An 8,817-nucleotide genomic window follows, 5' to 3' on the forward strand; every position below is an offset into this window, starting at 1 on the left:
GCCGCCCGCCGCGCCGTGCTCGCGGGGAATGACGCCGCGAGGCGCGCTCCCAAACCGTTTTACGACGCCGGTATCGCCATCATCGACGGCGCGACGCGATTCCGAATCGAGATGTGCGGCGGTCACGCGACAGGCACATTCTGTCGAAACAGGAGCGTCGTCGTCGGCGACTGAGCGGACAGAGAGGGGGAGGTGAGGGGCGAGCACGTCGTTTTATACGCCGACGCTCCAACTTATTTTCGCTCCCGAGGCAAAGGTATAAATAATAAAACGTTTCGGATCCTGGCTATCGAATAAACTTCTCTCTTTTTTATGGAGGTGAGCGGGGAACTGAATTGTCGATGGGCTTTAATTTCCAGGGTGATGTTATCGGGAGTGTGTAGAAGGCGGGCGCAAATACGCGGCTCGCACTTTAGTAGAAAGTGCTTTGTCACTATTGAATCATTAATTTCCGAAACGAATAATCGAGATATTATTCCGGACCGGAAATTGTAATTAATTATTTTTCTTCCCACACTGCCAAGTTGAGCCATACGCGTTGTGTCAGTTAACAAAAACAAAACTATTCTGCTCATCTGTCGGTTGTTGGTCGACAGCATAATTGGTGTTTGCTTTTTTCGAACACAACATTTGCTAACTTTCCCCACCTTTTCGACGGCAGTCACTCATTTCCGCCTTGACAACGGCCGTCACCCCAGTCCTTGACTGATAGGGCAGGGGGAGAGGAAAGAGAGGAAAAAATCTGCCGCACCGAGTAAAACTATCCGCGATTGCTACCGGCTGCCGGGAGAGTGAGCTGCGAACAGGACGTAAAGTACGCCACTTTAAGTCTCCTATTCTATGCTTTACTCGGTGAAGGCTCTTCACCTCACTATGTCGGAACACATTTTTCCGTTCTCTAAACCCTCTTGGAGCAACAAAGGATGGGTGCAAACAGGAAGATGTCGCACTGCCTCGTGCAGATTGCACGTACTCACTATAAATGGGTTGGCGTCTTATGACGCCAAAATATTGGCGTCCTCTAAAGAACGCCAAATTTTGGCGTCATATAAGACACCAATTATTGGCGTCCAGTAAAAGAACACATAAGACGCCAGAATTTGGCGTCATAAGACGCCAATATTTTGGTGTCAAAAGATGCCAACCCATTTACAGTGTTCATGAATCTAATTTTGGGGGTTTCTTAATTAAAATAACAAGAAAGGTCAGTTATGTGTTTGAGGCAGGGCGATGGTAGCGCCTGGTAGCTAGGCAATATCTTGCTCCGGATGGCAGCGGAGCTCAGCGGGTGGCCTACCCTACAACTGGCAGGGGTCTGGTAAGGAGAAGAGATGGCGACCGTTCATGTAGAAAAAGGGAAAACCAACAAAATAAGCAGCAACCAAACAAACTATTACGGTGCACCAAACATTACGTGCGCGTACTCATGAGTACATAAAAATATATCTCAAAGTGTGAAGATAATGTGTGTAGGTTACGACCACGAGTTAAACGTACTTAATAATACTTTGGGAAACGACGCAGCTGCGCCGTTGGCTTTGGCCGCGAATATGAACTGGGTTGGCCGCTGTTACGGGCCGTGTTCACACAAGGCGAGGCGTCACGCCGCCGGGGCAGCGTCGGCAGCAGCTTCCGGCTTCTCAGTGCGCGTTACATACATGAGCGCACTTTAGACTCACTTACGCTTGATGCTCTAATTTTTTCGACGCCGGGGGGCCTCTTTTACACTCTACTATTCCAGGTAGCTGGCGGCGGACGGGCGGTACACAATAGGAAGTCGTTTAGAGCGCACCTAGACGATGTCTTTACGAACGTTTCCTCTATTTCTATCGTTGTCATTACTATTAATGTTAAACACGGCTGCACGGCGCAGGCCACGATCGGGCGGCCGGAGCAGGCGTAGCAGTCAATTCGTAGGCGCACCCCCGGGTACAAATCCCCGCGGGCATTTGTACCCCGTCCTACCGGAAAACATAGCAACTTGTAGTCGATGTCTGCGACGAGAAGGGGGAAACAGGTCCAAGCTACTGCGACAAAAAAATGGGGGAACTTCGATAGACTGAGGTAACTTCGATTCGATTAACTTCCGGAGCTTCGGTAAATTACCGAACCTTCGGCGAATTTCAACCATCATCGAACCTGGATCGAACCTCGAGCTTTGACCAAGTAGTGAGTTATTGCCGCAGTTATTGATGAACTTTGGCGACATCAGTGGTGTAATTATTTGCTTTAGCCTATTTCCGCTTGTGACCGACGCACTGTCCTGGTCCGGCGGCGCCCCACTCGGGTTTCTCCTCCGGCACCGTTTCCTCCGCGGCCACTTTGCATCCCAAACCGACGCGCCAGCGCGCAGAGCCCCTCCTCGCCCGCCCTGCCCCGCGCCCCCGGGGGGCCGCCGCGGCGGACGGCGCGCGCACCTGCAGCTGCAGCTGCCCCTCACCTGGTTGATCAGCGGGGCCCTCTTGGGGATCGCTCCTCTGGTGGCGGTGTTGCTGGGGGCCGCTGTCGGCGGCGCGCTCTGTGGCCGGCGCCGTAGACTACCGCTGCTGCTCGTCAGCCGTTGCCTCCCGTTGTCCCCGCGGTGCGGCTGGCCCCGGCTCGCTCATATTTCACCGATGTCCTCCTCTCGCGCGCCCCGGGTGTGGCGGGGCGTGGCGGGGCGTGGCGGGGCGCGGCCGGAGGGGCGTTCCCACGGTGACTTGTGATCCGCTGCGGTGCTGCCGTCGTCGTCTGCTGCTGCTGCTGCTGCTGCTGCCGAACGCCGCGTCCTGTCGACAAGAAAGAAGGCGTCGATCCGTTAATTTGATTACGAACAAACGACTTGGCGTGGTGGAGGTGGTTTGGGGAACGGGCGAATTATTCGCACAGCGAAAACGAAGCAGTGTGTTCCCGCCGCACCCCGCCGCCGGGGGCCCGCACTATAAAGCACACCGGGCAGCCGAGCGTGGCGTGGCGTGGCGGGGCGGGGCGGGGCGCGGAGGGGGCCGAACCTCCCATAACCAAACCAGTCGCACCTGCAGCAAATAACATTTCATCGGGGAGTGAGTTCGTGCCGCTTGGTGGGAATCAACAATGCCCTGCCTTTCTTTGCGTGGGCTATACGCTCGCTACGCTGCCCGGCACCTATACCTTTACACGCACACACACACGCACACGCACACGACGGCGGGCCCCGCGGGGGCCAGCGGGACGTGCCGATGCTGTTCTGGGTGGGGCCCGCGGGACCCCGCGTCGGGACAGGCCGGCTGGAGTTGTAAACTAGTCGCATGGGCCCCATGGGCCCGCCCCACCACCACCGGGCGGCTAGAGAGGGCCCCGGGAATGGGTGCCTATGTTTGACTATATTTGTCGGCCAAGTGAGTGAGTGAGTGTGTGTGTGAGTGTGTGCATGTGCGTGGCGTGTTCCTGTGCGTCGCACACACACACACACACACGCACGTGTGTGTGACTTTGCCTGTTATCTTACCCTCTTCGTCCGAATCTTCAAACAATCGCAGTGTGTGAGTTGTGTGTGTTCTGTGCCGCATCCCTCGCCGAGGTTGATTCATCTAATTCACTCCGCGTCTGCCGCGTGTTGGTTGTTTCTGTTGTTATTGTTTGGTAGTTGTTTTCCTCCCACGGCTTTGGCGCCAGGAGGAGCTGCGGAGATTGGGGCCGAAACGGAACGAACGGTCTGCGGGGGCTCGACGTGCGATGGCCAAAGTCAGGGGGAGTCTGAATCGGGGGAGTATTGGGGAGCAAACTGAAAACTCTTTTTGAAAAGAAAGTCAACAATGACATCAGAAGAGCCCCCCTTCCTCCCCCCTGGATTTTTTATCTGTACTTCCGATCGAAAGTATTTCCGGGTAACAATGGAGAATAGAGCAGAGCTTCCCCTCAGAAACTTGGTTAAAAGTGTGGCGGACCAGAGAGTTGTCGGCCTGGTCGCCCGCGTCGCTGTCTGTTGTTCTTGGAGTTTCTGTCGACACACAAGAAGAAGCAGGGCCCGCAGAAGGAGATGGGGCCGCGGGCCGGGTCGGGCCGGGTCGGTAAAAGCAGTCGAAGACCACTCGGCCGCCGCGCCGCCACCGCTCTTGTGAACGGGGCCACAACATCCGCGCCCGCCTCTTCTTGCTCGGGCTTTGGCGGTCAGCGTGTGTTTTTCGAGCTTGTTCACGTCTGTTCGCGGTGGAGTGCATGGGGTCTTCTTCACGGAAGCTACCGGCGGCCGGGCCGCGCCGCTCTTCTTCCTCTCACTCTGCGTCTGCTGTCTCTGTCTCTCTCACTCTCTTTCTCTCTCTAATGCGCTATTTGCACTGTATTACGTGCTATATCTCGGTCTGCATACAGCCCGCGTGACGCCACGGTGATGAGGAGCTGGAGGCGGCCGCGGCGGTAGGAGCGGTTGCAACTGGAGCGCGAACAGGAACATAAGAAGTGGCGCAAAAAAATGAAATGAAAAAGGTCTGAAGGCACGCGCAGAGTGCAAACAACGCGAACAAAAACAAAACGCACTATAGGATGTGTGCTAATGCCGACGCGCATCCACGTACCTGTTGGGCAAGGGTCAGGTCGGTAGGAACCGATAACCAGTGGCGCGAAGAGCGCGGGGGGCGGGGTGTAGTCGACCAATCGCGCGCTGTGCTTGTTTGTAGGTGCACAATGTGAAGGGGCTATTTCTGTTCATAGGAAGATGCATTTTTTAAAGTACCTCTTCACATACAGATGCATTTTTAGCAGCTTTGCTAGGGACAAATTTTGCATCCTTCTTTTGGACAATTTTTATTTGTGTCTATTAGAAAAATGGAAATTTGTCATTTGCAGGATACAGATGTGCATTTGCGTCATCAGGTGTGCTTAAAATGCATCTAGTAAAGGACACAATCGCGTCCTTTAAAAATTCCCTCAAGATTTAGAGTGTGACATGATTGGACCTTGCGGACTCGGGGCCTCGGGAGGATCAGCCTCGCCCCGGGTCTCCCGCTGCAGGTGCGCGCGCAGCAAATAACCTAAACTCTGCGCTTCACAGAGTGCCCCCGGGGTGTATGAATCCGGGCGATAATGAGGTTTGGAAAGAGAAAAAAACAAGAGAAAAAGGAAGACAACGCGAAGCCGAGAAAGGAGGATTCCGTGGCGTCGCGCCATCACCATATATCCTCACTCCCGCTCCCCGCCGCTGACGCGCCCGTACTCCTTCATCCCCTTCCCGCCGTTAAAGCTGCGCTAATGCCGGACCGGAATGCACGGCCGATTAAATCGGACACAGGTGCGTCGACATCTCGGGGATGCTCTTTATTTACCGGCGAGTGTGTGTGTAGGGGGGGATATTTTTAAAAATATTGTCATGAGCTAGTCACGGTTGAGTGCCCCCTTGGATCTCCCCCCCCCCCCCCCCAACCGGTACTCTCGCGTCGTATACCCCCCTGGCGCCAAATGCGGGCGGCGGGCAGACCCGGACCGACCGGGGGCTCCGGGCAGCGCGACCGACGGCTTTCAAAAAAGGCCAAGACGGCTCGCTCCGTGACGCACTCGGTGCACCTCACCTCCGCCCGTCTGAAACGACCCGCTCGAATCGATGGAGAAAGCAAGTGGCGTGTCTCTTTATTTGAGCCGCACCGGGGCAGGGCCGCCGGGCCGGACAGGACGGCGTGTCGCTATCGAGAGGATCGCGTCGACGGCGACGTGGGACACTTCTGGAGGAGCTGGTGCCGCCGCCACCGCCGCCGCGCCAGATCTGGAAGGATGTTTCTGGAGGAGAGTGATATCGACGCGCGAGTGGATCACTGCTGCATCGGCAGCCGCAGAGTCGACGGCGACGCGGACTCTTCTGATGTGAGCGAGGTGAGGAGGACGGCGGACTTTACTTCAGGAGGGAGAAGAGGACTTGCGGTGGCGGACACATGTGGACGCGGACATGCAAGTCGAGATCGCCTATCGCGTCGCTATTTCCAACTTGCAGCCGCACGCCGCCGCCGCCGCCCCGCGGTCAGCTCGCCGCCGGTAGATTCACTTCTAGATTGCATTTGGGGGAGCCAGAGAGCAGTTGTTCGCTTGCCGCACACCCCACCCCCCATCTCTCTCTGTCGCTCTCAGTTCCTCCCACGTGCGTTCCCATGGTCGGGTCGGTACGGAGCGCCCCGCCCCTCCACCGCACTGGCGCGGCAATTTATCGCTGTCGTTTAGTGCCAAGTCCTCCCCTGGCGGCGCGCGCGACCAGCCCGACCGCATCTAGCCGGCGTCGTCGTCGTCTCGTTTCGCGCTAACAACCTGAAAATAATGTTAGTATTTGAGTGGCCTGGACGGGCTTTCTCTCTCTCCCGCGCCGCCGGGGTGGAGAGGGGGAGAAGCGGAAGGGGTCTCATCGAAGGGCTGAGCGAGCGAGCCAGCCAGCAGCATGCAGTGAATGATGACATAAACGACACGATCGACGCGCGTGTTCCATATATATTTTTACCGCCTACTCCCCATCCTCCGGCGGGCCGAGTAAAGCGCCGGCGTGTTGGGCGAGGCAGGCGGGAAATGGGCCGAAATAGGCGCTACCCGGCCTCGGCCAGCAGCGCAGCAGCAAAAGTGCGCCTATAAAGAAGCCCGCCTAATTTAGACTCCCCAAGGCAGGCGCGCGAGGCGCTGCTGCTAGGCCCTTCCCCGGCTTCGCGTCGGATATTCCCTTGCAAGCCGCTAAAAGTAATGGCCGAGGAAATAACCTGTTCGCCCCTCACCGCACCTCGTGTGTGTGTGTGTGTGTGTGTGTGCGTGCGTGCGTGCGTTTGTGTGTGTGTGTTGATGCACGATGGGTCCCTTCCCCCGCGCCCGTTCAGGGTGGGCCGGGCCACCGCGTTCCTCCGCCTGCCCGTATAGTTTGTGCACGCGGGACGGGGGATGGGTGGTGGTGGTGGTGGTGGTGGGTCCCACTTCCGAGGAGCTAGTTTGGTGTGAAACACCTCACCGCGCCCGCCGAATTAGCCGCCCGTCGGGCCGAGCACAGCGGGGCGCGGGGTCGGGCTCGGCCAGCAGGGGGTCCCGAAACCAGTCGCGGACGCGTCACTTTCGCCCTGACCCTGTGCGGCCGCTGCCTGCTCCGCCCGCCGTTGCCGTTGCACCCGTTTCCGATACGACTACACTCACACACTCACATCCACGGTGACCTTTACCTTGGGGGACCGCATTTTGGAGCGCAGTAGTGGTGACACACTTCCTCTTGCCGCGGGATTGTTTTGAATACAGCGATTCGCGACACCCCGCGGCGGCCTAGTGGCGCACGGGGACGCCCCTCATCAAAAATAAGGAGCTCGTCCAAATCAAGGGTCATTAGTGCCCCAAATTTTGACGAGCGAATCGCCATGTTGTATGCTCCCGCTCAGGACCAGGCAAAGGAGGAGGAGGAGGTGGTGAAAGAGTGAGAGAGAGAGGGTCACCCGGTGACCCTGACCCTGACCCGCCTTCGGCTCGCTATTTCTTGTTCTTCATCTCTTTCTCCTTTCGGCGCGGCAGAGGTTGCTGCTGCTGAGCCGCTCGGGTATGGAACCGCGGCTTTAAGGTCTGCTCCACGCGGAGTCTAGGCCCACGGGTGGGTCCGGCCGGGGCTTGACCCAGTTTGGAGTTTTGCAGTTGTTCAGAAGGAGCCGGGGCCGGGCCGGGCACAGAGCACTAATTACGGACACTTTTGGTCGGGCCGGCGGCCGGCGCACACTTTCACATTAGCCTAAAGAGCAAGAGAGCCGCGCGGCGCGCATTCTAATTGCGGCAAGAAGGCAAGAGAGCTGCAAGCAACCAACAACAACGCCGGGGTACCGCTCGCCGGCCGACCACTGCTGCTGCTGTGGGGACGGCACTGCAAATTCATGAACGCCTCCCTCTCTTCTTTTACATCCCCGGCCTCCCCGCCCGCCCCGCCACCTGCCGGAGAGGCGAGTATCCTTCTCGTCTATGTGCCAACAAAGTTGCATATGGAAAGCAGCACTGCACATGGATGGGCGCGCGGGGGGTGAGTTAGTTGGCGCGACACCGCTCGGCCCCCGCCGGCAGGGCCGGGCCCGGGCACGTCGCCAAGGCTGACCTTCTGAACTCATAGCCAGCCAGAGAGATGATGTCTCTGAATAACGATGATCATCCCATCCCATCCCGCGGCGCGGACGCAAGTTCAGTTCTCAGTTGCAGCAGCGGCCCGATGCCGACCCCACGCCGCCGCCGCCGCCGCTGCCGCTTGCTTTCCTCCCCTAAGTGGACAGGATAGTAATTGCGGCGCGTACGGCGTACATGTCGAGTCGACAAGCAATGAGCGGCGGCCCGCTGCAACATTCTAGCCGCATGTGCGTGCGCGTGTGTGTGTGTGCTCACCTCGTGTAGGTGTGTGTGTGTGTGTGCGCTCACTACTTGTGTGGACGTGGGCTCGATCAGCTGTTGGCAAAACGGCTCTAAAGCCCCTCGTCGGCCGGAGCAGCGCGGCGGTGCGCGGTGCGGTCGGTCGGTGAATGGTAGTTGTGTTACAGGTGGTCATTTGATCTGCGCCTCGCCTCGCCACGCCACGCCGCGCCTGCGCCTTGCGCCGCTCCGGCCGTGGCATTGCGAAGGTCTGGGCCGCGGCGCCGCGGTGGCGTTGTCACGGTCCGTCACCGCTGCGGAATTCAGTTCAACTCTTTACGCGCGCGTTCACACTAAATGTCAAGGAACAATTTTGTCCATGGTCAACGTACAATTTTGTCTCCAGACTGGATGCGTTCTTACGCGCATCTTTCAAGATGCAATTTTGTCCAAAAACAACGTACAAAATTTGTACTTTTCTGTTGAGGACAATATTGCATCTTAAAAAGGACAAATTTGTCACTTTTAATAAGTACA

At 57.6% G+C, this 8,817-nt stretch overlaps 1 protein-coding gene across 1 annotated transcript in view; it reads right to left on the minus strand.

Moving 5' to 3' along the window:
• The window catches only part of LOC113208327 (uncharacterized), a 49,999-nt gene extending 47,229 nt beyond the window's left edge, over positions 1-2,770 (minus strand). Inside the window, exon 1 of the mRNA XM_052271082.1 lies at positions 2,441-2,770. The gene's annotated coding sequence lies outside the window, so the exon portion shown is untranslated. The remainder of the gene's footprint in view (positions 1-2,440) is intronic.
• Between the last annotated feature and the right edge of the window lie 6,047 nt (positions 2,771-8,817).

Source organism: Frankliniella occidentalis, unplaced genomic scaffold (assembly GCF_000697945.3).
Source record: "Frankliniella occidentalis isolate FOCC.00 unplaced genomic scaffold, Focc_3.1 Scaffold149, whole genome shotgun sequence".
Lineage (NCBI taxonomy): Eukaryota > Metazoa > Arthropoda > Insecta > Thysanoptera > Thripidae > Frankliniella > Frankliniella occidentalis.